General features: G+C 32.4%; 1 protein-coding gene and 1 long non-coding RNA gene across 5 annotated transcripts in view; one reads left to right on the top strand and one right to left on the bottom strand.

The window, feature by feature from the left end:
- LOC126884204 (myocardin-related transcription factor B-like) overlaps positions 1-25,839 on the top strand; it is a 454,025-nt gene that overhangs the window by 257,889 nt on the left and 170,297 nt on the right. Inside the window, exon 2 of one of the 4 annotated variants that reach the window (XM_050650076.1) lies at positions 9,868-9,944. The exons of the other annotated variants lie outside the window; for them this stretch is intronic. The gene's annotated coding sequence lies outside the window, so the exon portion shown is untranslated. The remainder of the gene's footprint in view (positions 1-9,867; positions 9,945-25,839) is intronic. 4 annotated transcript variants of the gene reach the window in all.
- LOC126884208 (uncharacterized) overlaps positions 1-25,839 on the bottom strand; it is a 161,331-nt gene that overhangs the window by 121,292 nt on the left and 14,200 nt on the right. The window lies entirely within an intron of this gene.

Raw genomic sequence — 25,839 nt, 5'->3', positions numbered from 1 at the left:
GAGAGCCATTCTTATTGGGACACCCGGTACATTGTCTTACATTTAGTGTTTCTTAGCCACGATAGTTTTTTTCTTCTTAATCATCTCTTTCCCTCGATATATCTTTCCGCTATTAGTTGAACATGTTGGTACTTATTGATTTATGCGAGATCCTTTGTAAAAGGTATATTTAAAATTCCCTAAATAATGGTTACATTAAATCACAGAACGTTTTCTAATTAAGAAATCCATCATCAGGGTTATTAAAAGTCAAAAAATAGCGAGCATGAGTCACTAAAATGTTTTGGGTAAAAACCCTTTAAATGTTTAAAGTTGTTGTGTTATACTACATATTAATAAAAATATGTAATCGCAAATATACCTGGATATTACCCAAGGCAACTCAGGACTCTTCCCATGTGGTTGGAATTTGACGATTAAAACCTCACATATTGAAGTTCAATGGCCAACTATATGAACTCCTAATTTCTACTTCTGCGTACGTAGAACATGCCTGGAAAAGAAGCACATAGGTTTTTGCAGTCATCATTCTCTTTGCCTTATCCCTATGCGGGGTCGGCTTCCCTAATTGCATTTCTCTACACATTTCTATCTTGTGTCATATCAATGTTAATCCCCTTTACCAACATGCCTTGCCTTATCGTCTCCCCCCAGGTCTTCTTTGGTCTTCCTCTCCTACTCCTTCCAGGGATCTGCACTTCAGTTATTCTTCGTATTGGGTGATTAACGTCTCGACGTTGAACATGACCAAACCATCTTAACCTATGCTCTCTCATTTTGACATCAATTGGTGCCACACCTAGACTTCCCCTAATATACTCATTTCTAATTTTATCCTTCCACTCATCCATTTAAGCATTCTCATTTCCGCCACATGCATTCGTTGTTTCTCTTTCTTTTTTACTGCCCAACATTCAGTTCCGTACATCATAGCCGGTCTTATGGCTGTTTATAGAATTTTCCCTTCAGCTTCATTGGAATTTTTCTGCCACACAACACACCACCCGCTTCTTTTCACTTCATCCATCCAGCCCTAATTCTACTGCATGTACCTCCATATATTTCTCCATTACTCTGTAATACCGATCCTAGGTACTTAAAACTATTGCTTTTCACAATCATTTCACCATTCAAAGATACCATTTTATTTATACTCCTCTTTAAATGAACATTCCAAATACTCTGTTTTTGTCCTACTAAGTTTTAAACCTTTTTCCTCCAGAGCTTGTCTCCACTGTTCCAGTTTTTGTTCTAAGTCTCTTTCACTAGTTCCTATTAACACTACATCATCAGCATACATTAGGCACCATGGAATGCTACCCTGCAGTTTCGCTGTTATCTGGTCCAAATATTGTAGGTTTTTGCAGTATTTTTGAAAATATAAAATAGTGTAGGAAACATAGGTTCAACCTCGCAAAATGGACACAAGTCCGGTTTTATTTTTTTTTCTGGTATATCAAGGGGTGCTTATTATGAGATTAACTTTTTCTTAAAAAATTTCGCCCAGGAACCCCCCTTTTTATCCCTTTAAAGGGGGTAATTTGTGATTTTTGCGAAACGTAGCCCTTCCTGTACGTTTTGCAAAAAATTAATAGTAAAATGAAGAGGACTATATTTCCTATTATTTATTTCCCGGCAGTATATGTCGTATCACCCACCCTTTAGCGGGGGTGGCGCCCCAAAGTTGACAAGTTTTTAAAAAAGATGTTTTAAAAAAAAATTTTTTTTTCCCTAACCGTAATGGAAATCAAGAAGAAACTCTGCGGAAATGAATCACAAATAAGTGGCTGATTTTTTGGTATAGGTTTCATTTAAGGGTAATTGCCCATTTTTAATTACAAGGTGTTATATTTAAAAAAAAAACCCTTTTTATACCATCTGAACCGCTTATGCTAGAGTAAAAAACTTTCAGCAATTATCCATAAACTGGCGTTATTTACAAATTTATATAATGCACCCCCCATTTTTCCCGGAGCCACCCAAAAAAAAAGGAGAATTAATAAAAGTGATTTTCTTGGAATCCTTCACACACCATGCCCTTTATTAAAATGCTTCATATATTATTTTGTGCACGTTCTTATTACCCATGCATGGACACCAAAAGCGATTTCTTGATGCAATCCTGTAACCAAGAAAAAAAGGGAGATTGAAAAAAAATTTTTTTCTGCTTTTTGACCCATATGGGCATATGTTCCATTAATATGGTTTTTCATAAATATATATGGGTATTGCAACATCCCTGCGGAAACTACCCCTATCCTTGAAAATAAACTGCAGAAACTACCCCTATCCCTTGGCGAGCATGTTTTTACGATTTTCTCATTACCTATGCATTTTTTTAAAACAAAACTTATACAGAATTAAAGACCGCTATTTTCTCTACAAGTAAGATCCTATGCATTTTTTCGTATAAGCAACCGTTACGGTACAGTGGCGCCGTATACCTCATAAATGCTTTGGCGGGCTCCAGTTTTTGTTTTTTTTTTTCGTCACTTATTCATTTTATTGATAATTTACTTATGGAAACTAAAAGAACACACTGTTTGCTACACATTATGACGTATGCATATTTTACTTTCTTTGCACCCTAAAGCCACAGTGGTGAACCAAAATCAATTTTTGATTATTTTCTTTATTGATTCTCCTTTTTTTGGGGTGGTTCCGGGGAAAATATGGGGTGCATTCTACAAATTTGTAAATAATACTTGTACATGGGTAATCGCTGAAAGTTTTGTTACTCAAGCATAAGCGGTTCAGATGGTATAAAAAGGGGTTTTTAAAATGTAACACCCTGTAATTAAAAAATGGGCAATTGCCCTTAAATGAAGCCTATACCAAAAAATCAGCCACTTATTTGTGATTAATTGCCGCAGGGTTTCTTCTTGATTTCCATTACAGTTAGGGAAAAATAATTTTTTTTAAACATATTTTTTAAAAACTTTGGGGCGCAACTCCCGTTAAACGGTGGGTGATAGACATATGCTATCGGGAAACAAATAGTAGCAAATATAGTCCTATAGTTTTTGCGAAACGTACAGGAAGGGCCACGTTTCGCAAAAACCACAAATTACCCCCTTTAAAGGGATTGAAAGGGGGTTCCGGGGAGAAATTTTTTAAGAAAAAGTTAATCTCATAATAAGCACCCCTTGATATACCAGAAAAAAATAAAACCGGACTTGTGTCCATTTTGGGAGGTTCAACCTCTGTTTCCTACACTAAAAAGTAATACAATTACAGTTTTAAAATTTAATAAAAAAACATAATACATAGGTAATTAAAGAAAAAGAACTAAAAACTGACAAACTTTTTTTCGTGTCTATTAATCTACGCACAAATCTGTATATAATTAATTGTTAGTAGTATATACATAGCACTGTTTAGTTTTCGAAATAAGTATCATGTTTATTTTGAAAGCGCTTAAACTAAGTAATATATGCATGTCATAAAATTAATGGATTGCTAAATAAAAAGACAAGTTATGCATTACATAGTTTGTATTCCTTGACTAGAACTTTGGTTACAGAGCTTTTAAAAAGAAAAGCGGTATGAATATAGGCGCCTTCCTTACTTCTTCATTTATCCATGTCTTCCGTTGGAATTATTATTCTTCCGTCCTAAGAACAATCGCTAATGGTCCTTTGTATCCAAAATGACGCCTTACATAGACATCTGCAGGTATTAACAATATCTCTGAAGAGTGTAAAAAATTCTGAACAATATCAAAATAGATTGTGCGTGCATCCTAATACCGTGGCATACAATCTTCTGAACTACTTTTGATTTTGAAACAAGTAATTGGACTTCGTAAGTCCTAGGTTTTCATCCAAAGTGATCGAAAGTAGAACCGGCAGTCCATATTTCAACTCTTCGTGTAACTTTGCGTCGATACGATTTCACTCATTTTGAGTCATTTTTACTAAACTTTCGGTCATAATTGTTTAAACGGAAATGGTCTTCGCAATACGCTTTGATTGATATTTATATTAATATTTTTTTGTATTTTGACAACAACACCCGATTTGGGCGTCGAAACGTAAAAAAATCATTTTTTTAGTAAAATTGTGGCTTATATCCCATCAAAACTAGTTAATTCGATTGATATGTCGCATGTACTATTTCTGCGACTATAATATGGCACTTCCGGTTAAAACCCAAAAGTATACATTAATTTGTTCCCATCTTATACTATTTCTCATCTTTAATACCATCCTTAGGTTATAAGCTTTCATTCGACACCTCATTTGTCATTCTATCTGTACCTACTAATAACGGAGGAGTTATATGAAACCGGAATTATATATTTTGTTCTCGTCTTGCTAAGGCGCGTCGAATAATATATCGCTTGTACTGTTTCAGTGACTCTAAAACACTACTTCCGATTGCATTTAAAAAAACCGGAAGTCCTAAGTGAAATTTCTCACCTTTCGTACCATCCTTGGGTTACAAGCTTTCATTACATGCCTCATTTCTCATTATACCTAGTATAATAACGGAGGAGTTGTGCTTACTGACAGACAGACGGACGTGGATAATTTAACGTTTTCACATTTTTTTAAAATTGTGTGAAAACAATATTTGTAGAAGTCCAAGGAAGGTTTAACAGGTGAGAAAATATGATGACATTGTAAGGAGAATAGTATAAACAAAAAGAATTTTATTTTCACATACAAAAACAGTAGTTCTACAGGGTATTCCGAAAAGATTGGTCATAAATTATACCACACATTCTAGGGTAAAAAATAGTTCGATTGAACCTAACTTAACTTAGTACAAATGTGCCCATAAAAAAAGTTACAGCCATTTGAAATTACATAATGAAAATCGATTTTTTTCAATATACATATCGAAAACTATTAGAAATTTTTTATTGAAAATGGACATGTATCATTCCTATAGCAGAAAGATCTTAAAACAAAATTATAGTGAAATGTGTCCACCCCCATTAAAATTTTATGGGGGTTTTGTTCCCTTAAACCCCCCTAAACTTTTTTGTACGTTCCAATTAATTATTCCATTATTGTTATACCATTAGTCAAACACAACGTTTTTAAAACTTTTTTGCCTCTTATAATTTTTCAATAAGCCAGTGTTTATCGAGTTGCGGCTTCTTTTTTAATATATTTACATAAAATTTTTATGGGTGTTTTGTTCCTTTAAACCCCCCAAAGGTTTGTGTACGTTCCAATTAAACTATTATTGTGGTACCATTAGTTAAACACAGTGTTTTTAAAACTTTTTTGCCTCGTAAGTCTTTTTTTTTTAGTCTTTTTTTGATAAGTCACCTTTTATCGAGATGTGGCTTCTTTTTCAAAATATACCTAAAAATGTAAATTATAATAGTTATTTATGAATATATACATCGCGTAAGTTCGCAAAAAGTACTTCACGCACAGTTTCATACAATATTTTATCTACGATAAACAAATAAAAAAACTCTTCGTCACTGGAATTCATTTCTATTCTACAATTTTTAGAACTTTGACATTTAAAAATCCTAACTACTTTCAAACCACAAAACTGTCAAAAATTTTGTTGTAAGTCATTGCTCATATTGTCATCACCATGACAACGCGAAATTTAAGGATATTTGATTATGAAAGTGTGCCAAAAAACCCATTGAAGGTGTGCGAAAAAGTAAATCCCATTTAAAATACATTGTTACTTCACGCACACGTTAAACCCTTCACGCACTGCTATCTATAATGACAGTTTTCACAAACTAAAAACTTTTACATAATATGACATAGAGTAAATAAATAAATTTTCAGATTATTAACAGGTCTCTATAATCGTACTTAACCATATTATACTCCATCTAATTTACTTACCGTTGCACGTCATCCGCGTCATAGCCCGTGACGTCACATGATACCAACACGAAATATTTAGGCGGTAGGTGTGTTCTTTTTTAGAATCCTTTTGCCGAGTACACTGGAATTACAGCCACTAGACCTATTTTATTTTATACGCGTAGAAATAATATTTGAAGATTTCTATTAAGAGGATGGGTACGTATTTTCGGCTGCAATGCTATTCAAATGGGGATTCATTTTTTTCGAATCCTGAGAAAACTAATAAATATTTTGGAAAAATTTAAACGCAGATTGAAAGATTACGTTATTAGCGAGGGCCGAAAGTCCCTGAGAACTTCTATAATGTTTATTTTAATAAGGTACAGGGGTGAAAAACTAAGAGAAAAATTAGTGTTATTTTTAATTTCAAATATCTTATTCAAAATAAACTTTTTATTTATTCTAAGGGACTTTCGGCCCTCGGTAATAATTTAGTCTTTCATTCTGCGTTTAGATTTTTCAAAAATATTTATTGGTTTTTTCAGGGTTCGAAAAAAATGAACACCATGTCCGTGGTAATATTTTCCAAATCTATCTTTGTCATACAACGCACTCAGTCGAATAGAATATGGTCAGCATATTGTCAGTCAGACACTGACAATCAGTGACAATTTTAAATATTTGACATGAATCGGGAATATTTTGAGTTGTTGGGGAACATCCATAAACTACGTCGTTGGAAAGGGGGAGGGGGGGACTTTGCTTATTACGATGGTATACGACAGGGGGAGGGGCCATGAGTGCACATCCGACGTCGTTTGAAGTTCACGAATACAAAAAATATATCCTATTTTAGAATTAAAAAAAAATTAGTACATATACTATTTTTATCGCATACTTTTCATTTTGTTTTTAGCACTCACAGCCTTAATAATATTGCTAGCAGTTTTAGGCCGATGCCACATTATGCGTTTTGACCGGATGCGTTTTCGCCGCATCCGGTGAAAACGCATAGTGTGACAGATCGGTCCGGTTGCGTTGGAAACGGATGCGTTTTGAGTCATCGGTACGCGCTTACAAACTGCACCAGACTAAACGCATAGTGTGACAGGTCGGTCCGGTTGCGTTGGAAACGGATGCGTTTTCAACGCATCCGGTCAAAACGCATAATGTGGCATCGGCCTTATACAGACTAACAAACAATAAAACATTGTTCTATGTCTTTACACAAACGCTTCCTTTCAGAACAACGTCTGGAAGCAATAAATATTAAACTGTTCACTTATTTACTGAATACGCTGTGTGAAACAATTCTACAAGAATGAATAGAAATAAAATATTCTATTTCATTTAGTTAGTACATTGTATCTATTTATACTTAATAAAAGATATGGCATTGGAATCAAAACAAAATAAATATTAAGATTTATATGATACAGTTAAGAAAGCATAGGAACTCCGATAAAACTGTTGTCTTTTCTCCCAATAAAGCTAATTATTAGTTGTACAGTGAATTGAGAGAAAAAAGTACGCGGATATTATTGAGCTACATAGTAATACTGATTTGGATACATTCGTAAATAAACTTGCAGAGCTAACTTTAAAAAATCCAGAAATAACATTGAATTTAAAAAAAAATCTCTAAAAAGGGGGGCCATGAGTTGCAATTGCGACGTCGGTATGAGGGGGGGTCAACTGTAAACGACGCTTTGCGACGGAAGGGGGGGAGGGTATTAAAAACTCCAAAATTTTTACGACGTAGTTTATGGATGATTTCTTGATTAAATAATATTGATATATAGTGTATTTGATAAATAATTGATTTAAGACGTGAACTTTATAAAAAGTTATTTATTGTGTATTATTTATGGAAGATAGAAGCAGAGAATACATCAAGATATATTCTGTGATCCAAGTATTTTGTTGTTAAAGATGTTCAAAATTGTAAGCGTTCCATAGTAACAATATATTATTAAAAAATCACTTTAATACTTTTCCTCTTTTCTCGATCGAGTATTAGTTTTTGTTGTAGGTACATATAAATTATTACAATCACTGAATACATAGTTAGTGAAAAACTTATCACATTTATTAACTGAATTAATAATTTGCAATTATACAAAAAATAACAGTTATCCAAGAACATTGAAAAGCCATATCTTTAAGTTAGTTATGACATTGACAAGTAGAATGACATTCTAGTAATATTTACATATCCATACCAGTGTGAGTTTTACTACACGTAATTTGTCGTGTAAAGACAGAAAAGGTAGGGATAGCCGTAAAATATTTGCGAATTATGTACCCATGGCCTTAATGTTAACTTAAAGCAATACACAATAATATGTTTCGTTTAATTTGTATAAATGTATTATAAAGCTTTTTATGAAGCACATTTGTTCGGAACACACTGTAACTATAATCGAACGAAGGTGACATTTTGGCATAAATTGGTAACATTTATTTGACAGTTGCGGTATTGATACTTTAGATTTGTTTTTATTCTTTACTCTAAGTATTTGTTTTATTTTTATTGTTTTTATTATTTACTTTAAGGTAAGATTATAACTTAATTCTAGTTTTCTATTTCTAATGTTTTTATTTAGTTACATTGAATATTAATTTGCTTTGTTCTATAATCCAAGTTTGCAATAATTATGTGATATATTTGATTTAAAATGGATTCAGGATTTTTTTATACTTTGGCAACAATGTCAACTTAGATCTCTGACATCGCTAATGACGTGCAACGGTAAGTAAATTAGACAAATTGTACAAATATGTGGTGGATTTGACAAATATTCAAAATATCTCGATAAACACTGGCTTATCGAAAAATTACTAAGACGCAAAAAAGTTTTAAAAACATTGTGTGTAACTAATGGTGCCACAATAATAATTTAACGTACTGGAACGTACACAAAAGTTTGGGGGGGGGGGTTAAGGGAACAAAACCCCCATAAAATTTTTATGGGGTGCACAAATTTCACTTTAATTTTTTTTAAGATGTTGCTGCTATAAGAATGCCACATGTCCATTTTCAATAAAAAATTTCTAAGAATTTTCGATATATGAGAAAAGAATCGATTTTCATTTTGTAACTCAAAGGGCTGTAACTTTTTTGTGTGCACTATTGTATATAGGTTAGTGAGGTTCAATCAACCTATTTTTGACCCCAGAATCTGTGGTATAATTTATTACCAATCTTTTCGGGACACCCTGTATATACTTCCTTGGATTTACGTCTCTAAGAGCCTGGCTATCTTCATGTATATTTACATACTATATTTTTACTTTTCGCAGGAATGACTGAAATTCGATTTTCCACTGAGGACAATTTATTTTTGTTTTTTTTTTAAATCCATTATAATAAAATATGATGATACATAATCAAAATGAAGTAATGAAACATAAATACAATAAATGAAAATGTACATAATGATGAATGTTATATTTAACAAATTTTGAAAATTACTAAAATCATTACACAAAATTTATAAAGAAAAATTTAAGATTTTTAAAATTTTAAAAAACTTAAATGTGTGGTTTTATAATAAAAATTATTAACAATTCAATAATAAACAGACGTAAGATTTCGTTAACCCAAACATATTAATAACGCGCTATAATTATTCACTTCTGTTGCAATAAACAAAAATAATATATTTTTTCTACAACCGTGTTAAAAATACAATTTTTAGCACTCCATACGAGCGTTAAAAATGCTACTTTAAGGCACAAGTGCTTTAAAAAAATTTTAAGGCACTGCAGTTCGTACTGACCGTATAGGCAATTTTGATGTAATGTCAAAGAAATATAAAAATGGAATGTCAGTCAAGTTAGAGTAAAAATTTTTGTAGATATTGTCCTGTAATTACGTTTGTAGAAAAAATATTGTATGATATGCGTGTTAAAAAGTACATTTTTAAGGCACTCATGTGAATTGCAGAACTCGCTATCGCTCATTCTGCAAACTTTCACATGCGTGCCTTAAACGTGTACTTTTTACACTTATATTATAAATAACTATTTATTGTGTGACTTATTTTTTATTTAACTTGCGTTTTTCTTTCAGGTACGTATCGTCATGGAGATATTTTCTACTTTCTTCTTAACGTGTGATTTAACACAAAAGGGCAGTACTTACAACAGGTAAAATTTTATTCTTAGGCTATTCTATACAGTCCAAATTCGGACTGAAATTAAGTTTTACAAGTTTTTTTCATAATATATACTGTTAAAAAGTTACTCCAATTATTTATAAGTAAAAAAACACTAATTATTACAAAAAAATAACCTATAGGAGAAACAATTTGTAAACTCACTGATGGACCAAGCTAAAATTTTTAGGGTTTATTAAGTGCTATAAGATCTCTAAATGAGAGCAATTACAAAATTAGTTACTTTTTACAAAAGTTACAATTAACGATATTGTCTTCTTTTGCTGTTTTTGTAAGCAAACAATTTGAAAACAATCGTATTTTTCATACTAAATTGTTAATAATTAAAAAACCACGCCGAAATTTCTGTAGAAAACGTATATGGTCTATTCTGTGAATAAACGACTGTTTCGGATTATCGCGACAATGAATATTTTACTCTGCAACATAAAAAGTACGAAAGTAAATTGCTGCAATAATTATTCCAATAAAAAACTTACTTTCGTACTTCTTATGTAGCACAGTAAAATATTCGTTGTCGCGGTAATCTCAAATAGGTGTATATTCATGGAATAGACTGTAGAATTACTTGTTATAGGTATATCAACGAAAAAAAAAAAAATGTGTGTGTACTTTGTACGCACGTAAGAAGTTATACTTCTACTACATATTATGTGATTTTTAAGACAATACCAAAAATTTAAAAAAATAAAAGAATAAAACGCACACAAACACATTGAAAAATGCCACAAAGAAAAAATTATTTCTGAACGATAATAAATTGTTGGCAAAAATTTTAAATACGCATTTTCTGAAAAAAAAATTATATAACAAATATACTTACAATCATAAAATGCATAAAAAAAATAAAAAAATAAAAACTTGCATCGGGAATCGAACCCGTGAATTTCGGGGCGCTTTGATTCGTAATCGAAGCCTAGACTCACTCGTCCAATTCCACATTATTTGTCATGTGGAAAAATAGGGTAACTGAACGTTTTACTGTTTGACAGTTGTTTTGAATATAATTAAATTATGTAGTTTAAATTTTGTGGAAGAAAATATTAAAATATAACAAAACAGTAAGAAAACAATATTTTAGATGAAGATTGGTAGAACTTTTGTTGGTAATCAAATTAAGTATGTAAATCAAAGCATTACATGCCTACTAGATAAATAAATCTACGCCAAAAAATCATAACTTAAAAATAAAAATCGGACCTAATTTGGGATTTCTCTCTAAAATCCCCATTCTTGAGAAAATAAATGTATCTCTCTAAAATCCCCATTCTTGAGAAAATAAATGTATGTATTCCAACCTAATCCAAATGTATAATTACAATATGATTATAATAAAAACTACTTACCAAATTAGAATGAGTTTTCCTTGTCCAAAATAGTCCAAAAATATAGGTATATGAAAACTATTTAAAAAGGCAGTATAACTATTAACTAACTTTGTTTCTTTTCCCACAAATTTCAAAACGCAACAACCATAAATAATCAAACTACGTACAGCTGTGCCACAGCCGCCATATTGAATAATTTTTGACATGTCATTTGAATATCCAATCAGAACAAAGTTATAATGCGCATGCGCCGGGATCATAGGTTTTAACATATAAAAATTCACCCTCATATCGCCGGTAAAGAAGTATAACTTCAAAAAAAACGCCAAATACAGTTGAGTCCGGGAATCTTTACCCGTGCGTCGTCATTTAAAGCATACGAAATAATTCGATGATAAGTCGGATGAAATTTACTGAACGCAACAGCAAGTCACTTACTGCCACTTGCACTTGCTGTTGCGTTTAGTAAATTTCAATTTCCGACTTATCATCGACCTATTTCGTATGCTTTAAATGATGACGCACGGGTAAAGATTCACGGACTCGACTGTACCTGTGTACCTAGCTATTGATATGTCCTGTACCCCCTTAAATTTTGCTTATTTCCCTCGAGTTTTCTCCAATAGAATCCAAAGAATAGTAAAAGTTTCTTCCAATATTCTGAATAGATTGAACAAAATTTAAGCTTCGTTTTTACAAAAACAAATAATAGAGCCAGCAAAAATAAATGTTTCAACGTTAAAATGGATCCGCGTTTATAAAAGAAAAATAACAAAAAGTCGTAAAACATTGGCTATTTAATGAAAAGCTGTTTATATTGATCCGACATGAGATGAGTAATACACTTACATAATTTTTAAAATTTATGCGAAAACTTATGAATAATCCTTGAACTTCACGATGAAAATGTGCCGCATCTAAATTTAACCCGCTTGCAAGGTCTTCAGAAATAATCAACAAAAGTAAAAATTTTCCAGTTTTCGTCAGAGTCATTTATCATGTTTATTTGAGTGTAGTTACGGACCAAACTACTATCGCTTTTACCGATTTGAGTTCATAGTTACTATTTTACACAAAAATTCTTCAAATTATGGTCAATTTCAAATATTACCGAATTATAATTGCGGCGCGGACACGACCAGGGCCGCCGAGAGGGATGAGCGGGCCCCGGCAAGATGTGACGAACGGGCCCCCGACAAAAGTGAAAAGCGAGAAAAATTGTTCAACTTTTATAGAAATAAAATTATCAATAGTAAAAATATATAATAAGAAACATTTCAAATATAAATTTTAATAAATTTTGATTATATTAATTTATAATAGTGAAAATATTTATAATACAGGTGCTTTTCGAGTTTTCTGATTGAAAAAGATGTCTATAACTTTCGAAAACAGTTGCCACCATAGTGACAAAGTATTTAATTTAAAAGATTTGAATAATGCTCTCAAACCTAATATCAGAAGGAAATGGGAAACTGATTACAAAAGAATTGCAAGTAAATCTACAAACCATTATTTCAGAATTCACCCTACACTTCCAAAAAACATTCCTCATTTCACCTTTAATTATAATAGAGCACACATGTCAGTATTGACTCTTTTAAAAGTGAACCATGCTCGCTTTCCGTCTCACTTATATAAAATTGGAATACTTAACTCCCCTGTCTGTAGTTGTGACAATATATCCATTGGTGATCTAAATCATATATTTCTAGAATGTTCTCTGAACTCTCAATCTTCTTCAATTCTGTATCAAGAACTAATTCATCACGAGTGTCCATTGCCACTAAATATTACAGCTCTCCTTTCTTCCTCAGATAAAGCGGTACTAGATTCCATCATTAATTTTATCAGAAATTCAAAAATAGCGGTATAGTTTAAAAATAGACAATATGAAATCATTTAATGTAATTAAGAATTTACATGTTTTGTGGCAAATAGATTTTGTCTGATGCCAGGAGCTCACACACACACACACAACTTTCGAAAAATCGCATGATTTTACCAAATCATTCTCAATGCACAAAGTTGATAGGCGAGTTAACCAATCCTGTTTCATTGTAGATATGACAGCATTCTTTATGCGGGAAAGAAAACTAAAGGATCTTTTCGCTTCTGCGACTGTCACCGACAATGTGCAAAATATTCTTAACGCAATAACGACGATAGGAAATAATGAATCTAATTTGAGATGTTTTATTAAGTAAATATATTGGAGAAATTGCAGGGAAAGATTCAAGCAAGGCGCAGCATAGGTAGAAGAAAAATATCCTGACAGAGAAATCTCAGAGAATGGTTTGGATCCAGCTTAACTGAACTACTGTTTCGGGTTGTAATGCCAAAAGTTAGAATAGCAATGATGATTGGAGAGCAGACGACGATTGGACAAAGTTGAAATTTACCAATATTAACCTTGTATATCGCTCTCAAATGAAAAATTGCATCTACCAATTCTCTACTGATGTCTTCTTTATAAAACTCGCGCAATATATTAATATTTTTCTTAATATTCTCGTCATCGTCATCTTGGAATGTCCACAAAATGTTAAATAGCGATTGAATTTCATTTGCCGCATTAAATATTATGGTTAAAATTGCTTATTATTTGGCAATATTAAATAGTTCACAGCGAAATATTGCGTCGGGCTCAAAATTATCAGTCGCATCACTACTAGGCCCAGGCAATCATCAAAAGATCTCACAGGCTTCTTGCGCCGTTTTTCTTTATTTTTGATGTAAATTCTGGATTTATTCCATAATTGCTGGTAACTAATTTAGATCCTTCAACAATAGAAGACCTGATCTCTTTAGATTCTGACCCTTTATATTCTTCGACCAATTTCTGATTTTTTGTAAATCTTCTAGAAGCCCTGATATATTTTTAATCTCCATATCCATAGTTAATTATCTGACTGCACTGCAGCATTTGACTTATGGGATTTATTGCTGTTAAAATTTTACACCAAATCAACTACTTAAAGGTCATGTTAAATATAGCCGAGGATTAATTAAACGTTTTATGGACATAAAGTGCAAAAAAGAAACAGGAAACATTACGTCTTTGGTTTGGTCGACGCCGGGCCCCTTACATCGCCGGGCCCCAGTAAAATGTACCGGCTGTACCGCCCTCTCGGCGGCCCTGGACACGACACAACTGATAAATATTTCATCATCATAATTTTGGCTTTACGACACTATGTAGTCTAAGGGCCGGTTGTTCGAACGCTAATCAACAATGATTATTATCAAATATTTAATTACTGTCACCAACTGTCAATGTCAACTTTGTTTGGGTTGCTGAAAACATAATTGATTACAATTATGAGACTAGTTAATCAATTAACATAACAATTATTAACATAATCGATTAATAAATCTCATAATTATTGTAATTAATTATGTTTTCAGCAACCCAAACAAAGTTGACATTGACAGTTGGTGACAGTAATTAAATATTTGATAATGATCATTGTTGATTAGCGTTCGAACAACCGGCCCTTAGTCAAATTTCTCCTAGTCAAATTTCCTCCTAGTAAAATTTCCCTCAACCATTTCGGGTTCATAAATGCTGTTGGTACGAGAGAGGCTTTGTTCTCAATACAAGGCTTATTCCAGAGATGCAGAGACGTCAATTGCGACGTATACGCATGTCTGGTTGCTTACGAGAAAGCCTTTGATCGAGTACAGCTCGCTAAGATGATGCAAATACTAAAAGAAGCAGGAATTAACAATCAAGATCTGAAAATAATTAGAAACCTTTACTTGAATCAGACTAAAAACTTAGAGTTGAAGGTGAACTTCATCTTCGATGGAATATGTGAAAATCATGCTTGGAGTGAGGCAAGGCTGTATTTTGTCCCATCTAATCTTGAATCTCTACTCTGAAATAATATTATTTATCGAAGCATTACATTAAAATGAAAAAGGTATTCTACTAAACGGTTAACAGCTAAATCATATATGCCGATGACACCATAGTATTTGCGGACAACCTAGAAGACCTACAAGTCCTTATGAACAAAATCACGTATTACAGTCAACAAAGTGGACTCAATATAAACGTAAAGAAGACAAAAATTTACGATCATTAGCAAGAAAAAGATAACAGAAGGTCAACTCTACATTAACTAAACACTTGTAGAAAGAATTACTCACTACAACTACCTCGGCACCAAAATAAATGAAGAATGAACCAACAACCTTGTTGGGGGCCTTCTTCAAGAGCCACAATCTTTCTCTCGGCATACAAGTAAGAATGTACTATTTTATTTGGCAATAAACCTCATATCAATTTAAGTTTGAAATTAAATTTATTGGACGTTTCGACTTCCACTTCGGAAATCAAATAAAATAGTAAAATGCATAAAATGCCACATAGTCTAGGCGCCATAGAGGGATCACCGTGTCCTTTTCAATTCTGATGGACAAACTCAACGGTTTCGTATGGATTTTTGGCTGCTGATTACGAATTTCGAGGGTGGATTTCGATCCGAGTGGTCAAAAAATTGTTATAAACAATTTAATTATTTATGCATGCAAATGAGCCTTAAAGAGTCTCATTTTAAAGATTCATTAATAGGCTTCCAAACAAAGTTTGTTAAATTACTTTATCTTCATTTGCTTTAAAGTTATACCCGTTTGAAGTTATAATTTTCTTAAAAAAATTGTACATTAATTTGTTTATAAGGGTTTCAAGTAAATTTGAGCTGTAAACATTTATACTTTAATTAACAATAATAATAAAAGAACTCAAAAGGAACATTTTGAGCTTTTTAAAATGTTCCTAAGTTTATTTTTGGTCAAGATATCGATATTTTAATGGCGCGCTACGAGGCGCAAAATCGGCTCACAGTCAAGTATGTAAGTATTTTTCGACGCTTTATCGATCGTAACTCGGCTTCTACGCATGCAAATGAGCCAATATGTGATATCCATATAAAAATGAATCGAGTTCTTTTACAGCATCATCATTGCATATAAAACGAGCATTTATATTGTGGCGGCATACGCACAATTGACGTGCCTTGATGATGTTGCAAAAGAACTCGATCTACTTTATATGGATATCATATTTATAGATAATTAGACTCTGAAGCCCCAGAAAGTTTTAGTGTTACTGCCTACAAATTATTGCTCTAAAGAACAAAAAATTGCTCTAAGAACTTATGCAGATGTAAAAAAGCTGAGATTCTCTGTATATCTCGATGCAGATGCATGAAAGATAATGTTTATAAAAATAGTATTAATAAATAATATCAACTTACTTTTTAGTTATATTTCTGAAATATTAGTTTTTAATGTTTTTTTTTCTCATTTAGTAGAAAAAATAGAAGACAAAGTAAATATAATGAAAGGTGATACGAGGTACAGTATGATGATTTAATTTTAAGAATTATATGATAAAATTTTATTAGGATCTTCAAAAATGAAAAATGAAGATAACGTATACAGAGAGAGTCTGTAATTTGGAATAAATTCAATATCTCAAATACTCATTGTTTTTTTGAAAAATGCTCAGACCCGTCGATTAGTATTTCAAATTGTCCTTTTTGACATACAATAATAATGTATACAGGGTGTCCCAATTTAGAGATATGACGTCATCGCTGATTTTCTTAAATGGCAACACTGTCATTTTGATAACTATTTTGATAGGGTGTGTAAAGTTATACACAACTGCAAAATATCAAATTTTTATTCTCTACCATTTATAAGATAATAGATAATAACAAAGTTATGTCTGTAATTTGGAATAAATTCAATAATTAAAATACTAATTGTTTTTTTGAAAAATGCTCAGACCCGTCGATTAGTATTTCAAATTATCATTTTTGACGTACAGTAATAATGTATACAGGGTGTCCCAATTTAGAGATATGACGTCATCATTGATTTTCTTAAATGGCAACACTGTCATTTTGATAGCAATTTTGATAGGGTGTGTAAAGTTATACACAACTGCAAAATTTCAAATTTTTATTCCCTACCATTTACAAGATAATAAAATATAACAAACTTATAACAAGTAATCAAATAATAATTGAATTTAATTATTTCAATTAAGCAAATACTCATAATGTTGCCCTCAATTATTGTCACATTGTCAATGGGCAACGTTATGAGCATTTGCTTAATTGAAATAATTAAATTCAATTATTATTTGATTACTTGTTTTTCATAACTTTGTTATTTTTTATTATCTTGTAAATGGTAGGGAATAAAAATTTGAAATTTTGCAGTTGTGTATAACTTTACACACCCTATCAAAATAGCTATCAAAATGACAGTGTTGCCATTTAAGAAAATCAACGATGACGTCATATCTCTAAATTGGGACACCCTGTATACATTATTATTGTATGTCAAAAAAGACAATTTGAAATACTAATCGACGGGTCTGAGCATTTTTTAAAAAAACAATTAGTATTTTAATTATTGAATTTATTCCAAATTGCAGACATAACTTTGTTATTTTCTATTATCTTCTAAATGGTAGAGAATAAAAATTTGATATTTTGCAGTTGTGTATAACTTTACACACCCTATCAAAATAGCTATCAAAATGACAGTGTTGCCATTTAAGAAAATCAACGATGACGTCATATCTCTAAATTGGGACACCCTGTATACATTATTATTGTATGTCAAAAAGGACAATTTGAAATACTAATCGACGGGTCTGAGCATTTTTCAAAAAAATAATTAGTATTTGAGATATTGAATTTATTATAAATTACAGACTCTCTCTGTATACATAGAAATTATAATTTGCATCGAGAAGTTAGCGCGTGAACCTTTTACGCGGTGAGCCAATCTCGCGCCTCGGAGCGCGCTATTAAAATATCGATATCTTGGCCAAAAATAAACATACGAACATTTTCTTAAGCTCAACATGTTCCTTTTGAGTTCTTCTATCATTATTGTTAATTAAAGTATAAATGTTTATAGCTCAAATTTGCTTGAAACCCTTATAAACAAATTAATGTACAATTTTTTTAAGAAAATTTTAACTTCAAACGGATATAACTTTAAAACAAATGAAGACAAAGTAATTTAACAAACTTTGTTTGGAAGCATATTCATTGAACTTTAATATAAGACCCTCTAAGGCTCATTTGCGTACGTAGAAGCCGAGTTACCATCGATAAAGCTTCGAAAAACACTTATTTTGCAATTTGCATTGTGCACTAATTTTACAATATCTTGAGTTCTAATTGTTAGATCTCTTTTAGTTTATGAGCCAGAGACTTATAAACAATTTATAAAGAATTAAATTATTTATAACAATTTTTTGACCACTCGGATCGAATTCCACCCTCGAAATTCGTAATCACCAGCCAAAAATCCATAAGAAGCCGTTGAGTTTGTCCATCAGAATGGAAAAGGACACGTAGACCTCTATTTGGCGCCTAGACTAACAAGGAAATAGCTTCAAAACAATAAAAAATAAGAATGCTGTGATGCTACGTCTTCTCTGCCGTTTTTTATGGTATTGAATCATGGACCTTGATCGAAGATATGTGCAGAAAATTGGAAGCATTTGAGATGTGGCTATGTCGGAGAATTTTTAAAATTCCTTGGACTGACCGGGTCACAAATGACGAGGTCCTTAGAAGAACGTAGAGGTACTGACCACCATTAAATCTCGAAAGTTAGAATACTTCGGAAACAATGCGAAATGAATCTAGATACGCCCTCCTATAAGCCATCCTGCAAGGAAAAATATTTGAAAGCAAGGTCCAGGAACAAGGAGAACATCCTAGTTAAAGAACCTCAGAACCTGGTTCAACCTAACATCTGTGCAGCTTTTCCGCGCTGCTGCAGATAAAATAAAAATTGCTATGATGATCGCCAACGTCAGTCACGGAGAGGCACATCAAGAAGATATAGATTCTAGCATACCCTTAGCCGCATGACCTTCAGTCAAAATCTAAAAAAATGCATTCGTGCATCAAGACTATAACTTGTTCATTGTGCTTTATAAAATTAAGAGCAATTTAATTACATATACTAAGGGCCGGTTGTTCGAAAGCTAATCAACAATTATCATTATCAAACATTTAATTACTGTCATCAACTGTCAATGTCAACTTTGTTTGGGTTGCTGAAAACATAATATGAAATTACTTGAGGTGAAACAGTAGCGATCAACAGGTAGCGAAAACGCGTTCCAAGATTGCGGCTGTAATTTTGAATATTTTTTCGAGATATTTGGCACACGTGTTCGTAATATAATAAAGAATGGCGGTACAGAGCCCAATTTGAAAAATATATTAATATGCGGAAATTACTCTGTAATTAATAGTATGGTATAGTTAGACCCAAACCCAGACATCCAAAGTGAAAGTTATCCTCCACCACCAAATTGTTCTATTTGGTCCACATAATGTTCAGAAAAAAGTCACACCATTTTGAGCGTCGGGTTTGGGGGGGAGAGGGGGGAGAAATGGGTAAATTCGTAGTTTTTTAAGTTTTTCGTCAATATTTTTAAAACTATGCGGTTTAGCATGAACAACCTACTATACAAAATTGTTCTACATTAAATTTGAAATAAAAAAGACTCTATGCATAACCCTTCTAAAATGAACGGTTCCAAAGTTACGGTGGTAGTATAGTATAATTGGTCCAAAAAAAGCCTAACCCAGACATCCAAAGTAAAAGTTTTCCTTTAACACCAAATTGTTCTATATGGTCCACATATTGTTCAGTAAAAAGTTACACCATTTTGAGCTTCCGGTTTGGGGGGGAGATGGGGGAGAAATCGGTAAATTAGTAGTTTTTTTACGTTTTTCGTCAATATTTCTAAAACTATGCTCTAGCGTAAAGAATGTTCTATACAAAAATGTTCTACATAAAATTTAAAACAAAAAAGGTTCTATACATAAATGTCATAAAATCAACGGTTCCCGAGTTACGGAGGGTGAAAAGTGGAGGTTTTCGATACTTTTTATATTTACCGATTTCTCCCCCCTCTCCCCTCCAAACCCGACGCTCAAAATGGTGTGACTTTTTTTTGAACATTATGTGGACCATATAGAACAATTTGGTATTGGAGGAAAACTTTCACTTTGGATGTCTGGGTTTTTGGTATAGTTAGCTCATTTTAAAGGTCTTTTTAAGCACTACAAAAGGTGTTAGTAGCATTATACACCTAAAATCGACCGTTTCTCTGTTATTTCAAGTTGAATACACCAATTTGAGAATGTACCAAAAAACAAACTATTTTCACCTACCATATCTCTTTTTGTATTATAACTAGAAGATTTATGAAGGCAAATGTCAAATTGTTTTTTTATAACCTACAAAAATGTTTAATATAGTTTTTTTAGTTAGATGCATAGTTTTTAAGGTATTCGCAAAAAACCGTTCGAAAAGGTTTTTATTATTATTATTTTATTATTATATTATTTTATTTATTATTATTATTATTCAATGAAAATGGCCATATTTCAACCACGAATATCTCAAAAAGTATTAGTTTTCAAAAAAAAATTATAGAACAGTTTTTGCTTATAATTAGGTTATCTAGCGAATTCCGTGGTAATTTTAACCAAAAAATTTTCCACCCCTAGGAAGGGGTGGGAACCACCCCCAAGATAAAAGCACACATCGGCATAGGGTAGACTTTGAATTAGGAGATAAGTATAGGCTAGGCCCAAAATTTCATTAAAATCCATGCAGTAGGATAGAATTCGGAGGTAATATCCTATTCCTATTCTTGCTCCCATTGACTGGCGTATATAAATTATAGAGAATTCTACAAAACGCCATTTTAAAGAGGAAGGATTGAAGTTTTTTTTCTGTGAAGCAATGCCTATAAGTATATCCCAATGGGAAAAAGTTATGGGACAAAAAACAAAATTGCTATTGCTATTTTTGCAAAAAAGAATACTTTTGACTTTAAAATGTGATATTTTGATAGTAAATTTAACCTGGAACAATTTTCCTGTAGACGTGTTTGTGCCAAAAATGCATAGAACTCACCCTAATTCGCCGTGTGCCTAGGGACTAATTCACCCCTTTCTCAAAAACGCACTCCTTTAAATGGTAGCACTCCGCGGTTTTTTCATATTTAGAGGTCCATTGACTATAATATGAAACAATAAAATCCCATTAACGTTGTAGTTCCTTTCTAAAATATGTAGGTAAATAATCAATAGCCTACAAAGCACGGTGTAGATGTCGACAATTTTGAAAATTTTGAAAACAAGTTCATTTCGCCGTTTATATAAACCAAATTTTCACGGCAAATCGCTTATTTGAAATTTATGATTGGAGACAGGTGTAGCAGTTCCCCGATACATACATTGCTTTAAAGTAGAGCAATTCATTCTCCTAAAATTTTAAAATACGTTCAGTAAATTATTACCGCTTCGAGGTTATAACTGACATAAAATTAAATGACAGTTGGTTCAGTGTGGCAATTAAATTTTCTCCAACGGTATAGAAGATTTAAAAACTTCTAGAAAGGCGATAAACAAACTTTTAGATTTAATGTTAACTCGTTAAACCTGGATAAATCAAAGCTGTAGTCTGTAGAATATATAGCCGGATAGAAATATTACAATTTCTTGGCAAATATATCTAAAGGGGTGTTTAACAACTAGGTTAAATGTTTTTACAGAAAGAGCCCGCAAAATTTTTCTTACTAACAATTTTTCTTTCTTTTCTTCTTCCTTTTTATTACTAAATATAGCAAGTATATTTTCAAGAATAAAGAAATGATCTTTATTCTTTGCAGCTTCTCTGTATATTTCTCTTTGTAGCACATTAGTGTGTGTTTTGTGTTTTTTCTTTATTCTTTGCAGCTTCTCTGTATCTTTCTCTTTGTAGCACATTAGTGTGTGTTTTGTGTTTTATTGGCACTGGTTTTCACAATCAACTGGCCAGTCAATTTCATAATGATTTTTTAGACTATAACTTATCACTAACTCAGGGGAGTAATGTGTAGTGTGTGTGTTGAGTAAGTGTCTTGTTACTTTGCAAAGTCGAGGACATTGTCTTTGCAAAGATACGCTAATTGAAGACCTAAGTGGAAGAAGGAGGTATGTAACATTTTCTAAAATTTTGAGTTTCTTAGTGAATTAAGGTGGTATGTAACTTCACTATCATATGACACTTTGTACCTCTAAAAAGCTTAATAAGAGATATTCTAGTATTCTAGTGGATGAAGGAGGTATGTAACATGATGTATGAAACATTTTTCGTCGTTTTAAGATTTAAATTGTTTATAACTCGAAAACTATTAACTTTGGAGAAATATTACAAAAGACCTTTTTTGTTTCCAATGATCAAAAGAACCTAAAATAATGTACCCGGGTTGAAAAAATTGATTTTTTAAATTTGTTTAAAAATGTTTTTTTTAAATAAATGTAGCTAAATAACTTCGAAATTATGGCATTTAGGTGTAGGGAATATAACACGAAAAATAATCAGGATTTCTTAAGGACTTTAAAATGCAAAAATATACAGGGTGTTCCATTTGAAATAAGAAAATTCATTAGATTTCCAGAAAAACGGAAGTACTGACAACAAAGTAATTGCCACTATTATATCGGCCGCATTAGAAAACCCTTTATCACCAAAATCTATAAAAAATCGTGCAAGCCGTTTCCGAGATAATTGAGGCTTTCCATACATAAAACTCACTCTGTATAATATACTCCATTTAATAATACAAGGCAAAGTAGTCGGAAGAAGAAAGGCCAGGTCGAAGAAAAGAATGACTTAGACACCTGTGGGAATGGTTTAACATATTATCTGCATTCCTTTACCGAGCTGCCATCAAAAAAATAACTATTTAATTTGATAGCCAACGTTCAATAATCGAGCACGGCACATGAAGAAGAAGATTATTTTGTGTTCAATTACATAAATTTCTCTAAAACTGATTATAGAGTATTATTTCATGCCACATATCCGCTTCATCCATTCAGATAAACGATAGTTATACAAACTAAAAATAATGGAAGAAGGCGGTATGTACAGTTTTTATTTATTTGTAGGAAAAATACTAAAAATAAAAACAAATTATCAACATTATATGTAAAGGAATGCTTATAGCAATATAATAAAACCAAATAACATAAACAACATTTTCCTGATAAAAGTAGACGAAAAAAAACTTTAACTGCCCATATCTCAAAAGGTAGGCTTTGTAACATACCTCCTTCTTCCACTTAGGTCTTCAATTGTATCCGAACGTCTCCGGTCCCTCCGGTGAGATTCGAACCCACGACCATTCGGACCTTTCGATCCAAAGGTAGGCGCTCTTACCACTGAGCCACAGGGGGGTTGTAGCACATTAGGGCGCTATTAAAGTGTAGCCCACTGTGTAAAGTGTAAGCAAAATGAAAAAAAGCTGCGTTACTCAAAAATCGGAAGAGATGGGGGGGGGGTTCTTGGGATAATTCTCACTAGAGAAAAAGAAAAAATGTAAAAGATGGTAGCTACTAGAGCTAAACCAGAAATACTGAATAAATGTATCAAAGATAAAAAAACCAGTTAAAAACAATTTGCCCAAAAAGGGCGCCATTTTATCTTTTCTTTGAGATACAAAGAAAACTCTTAAAAACCAAAATACATATATAAAGAAATAACAAGTAGTAACAATCACACCTAACTTATATGCCACGTTATCTATCACACCTTTTCTTGCATCCTGCAAGGACAAATGTTTGGAAAGCGATTTCCAGGAGAAAGAAGAACATCCTGGTTGAAGAACCTCAGAACCTGGTTCAACACAATATCTGTGTAGCTTTTCCGCGCTGCTGCAGATAAGGTAAGGGTTGTCATGATGATCGCCAACATTCGTCACGGAGAGCCACATCAAGAAGAAGAACCAATTTAATACAGCCATCTTTCTTATTTGATCCAAAAGCGTCCTCCTCTTTTTTGGTACAATCCCATTAATGGAGGCCAAAGGTTTAATCAAACTAGTTATAATGTAACATGTAACAATGTACTCACCTCTAAGAAAGGTACCACAAAATTTATTAAAAAGTTAAATCTCACAATAAAACACTGAAAACTTTTGTTTTCTATACTTCCACAAAATTTATTATTTACAACTATGTGACTACAGCTGTTTCGGCAGAGTGCCTTTCTCAAGTGATATAATTTACAATGTGTTTGCCATTGTGTGACGCTATCTGTTTAATTTATTTAGAGCTGTTTCCAATACAACTGTCACTTATTGATAAAAAACAGAAATATTGATTTTTTGTCACTTGGCTCGTTATATATATATCCACACTTCATATTATAAAACACATTGCAAGTCTGGCTTTAATTTCTGTCTGGAAGTATAGAAAACAAAAGTTTTCAGTGTTTTATTGTGAGATAAAATGAACTTCTATCAAGTAACGGTCGAATCCATCAATTATTATAAAAAGTTAAATATTAAAATTTTTATAATAAATTAATAAATGATGGTTTTGCTTGTTTTCGATTCAGAGGGTTGCACACCCGCTAGACAGGCTGTTTCTACCATTTCAGGCGTCCTCAGTAGCTTTTGTTAGCGTGCACATCTCTGAATCGAAAAATAGCTCCACCATCATTTTAAAGGGAATCTGAAAAATAATTCAAATTTCCCATTAGACGCGATACAGCGACATCTCATAACAAATTGAAGAGTCTCAGATGCAGAATCCACCAATTTAATAAAAATTAAAATGGTAAATAGTAATTTAAACCTGAGACTTTTCGCGTTGAAAGTTCTTACTGGTACATCCTTAATCTGCGACTTTTTCAATTAATAAGACAGCAGACGACGAATATAGAAAACGAAAGGGAAACGATCACATTCCGCCTTCATTCGTCTCGGAAAAAGACAGCGGAGGAACTTTCAGTACTCAAACCGAGTAAAGGAAATAAAATAATAAATGATGGTTTTGCTTGTTTTCGATTCAGAGGGTTGCACACCCGCTAGACAGGCTGTTTCTACCATTTCAGGCGTCATCAGTAGCTTTTGTTAGCGTGCACACCTCTGAATCGAAAAATAGCTCCACCATCATTTTAAAGGGAATCTGAAAAATAATTCAAATTTCCCATTAGACGCGATACAGCGACATCTCATAACAAATTGAAGAGTCTCAGATGCAGGATCCACCAATTTGAATGACGCCTGAAATGATGCCACCAAAGTTTTGTGGTACCACAATAATAGTTTAATTAGAACGTACCCAAACATTTGGGGGGTTTAAAGGAACAAAACCCCCTTAAAATTTTTATGTAAACATATTAAAAAAGAAGCCGCATCTCGATAAAAACTGACTTATCGACAAAATACTAAGAGGCAAAAAAGTTTTAAAAACGTTGTGTTTAACTAATGGTACCACAATAATGAATTAATTGGAACGTACACCAAAGTTTGGGGGGTTTAAGGGAACAAAACCCCCATAAAATTTTTATGGGGTGGACAAATTTCACTATAATTTTGTTTTAAGATGTTCCTGCCATAACAATGATACATGTCCATTTTCAACAAAAAAAAAATCGATTTTCATTTTGTAACTTCAAAGGGCTGTAACTTTTTTT

Source organism: Diabrotica virgifera, chromosome 5, assembly GCF_917563875.1.
Source record: "Diabrotica virgifera virgifera chromosome 5, PGI_DIABVI_V3a".
Classification (NCBI taxonomy): Eukaryota; Metazoa; Arthropoda; class Insecta; order Coleoptera; family Chrysomelidae; genus Diabrotica; species Diabrotica virgifera.
The sequence above is the reverse complement of the archived record's forward strand: the minus strand, read 5'-3'. Positions and strand labels throughout refer to the sequence as shown.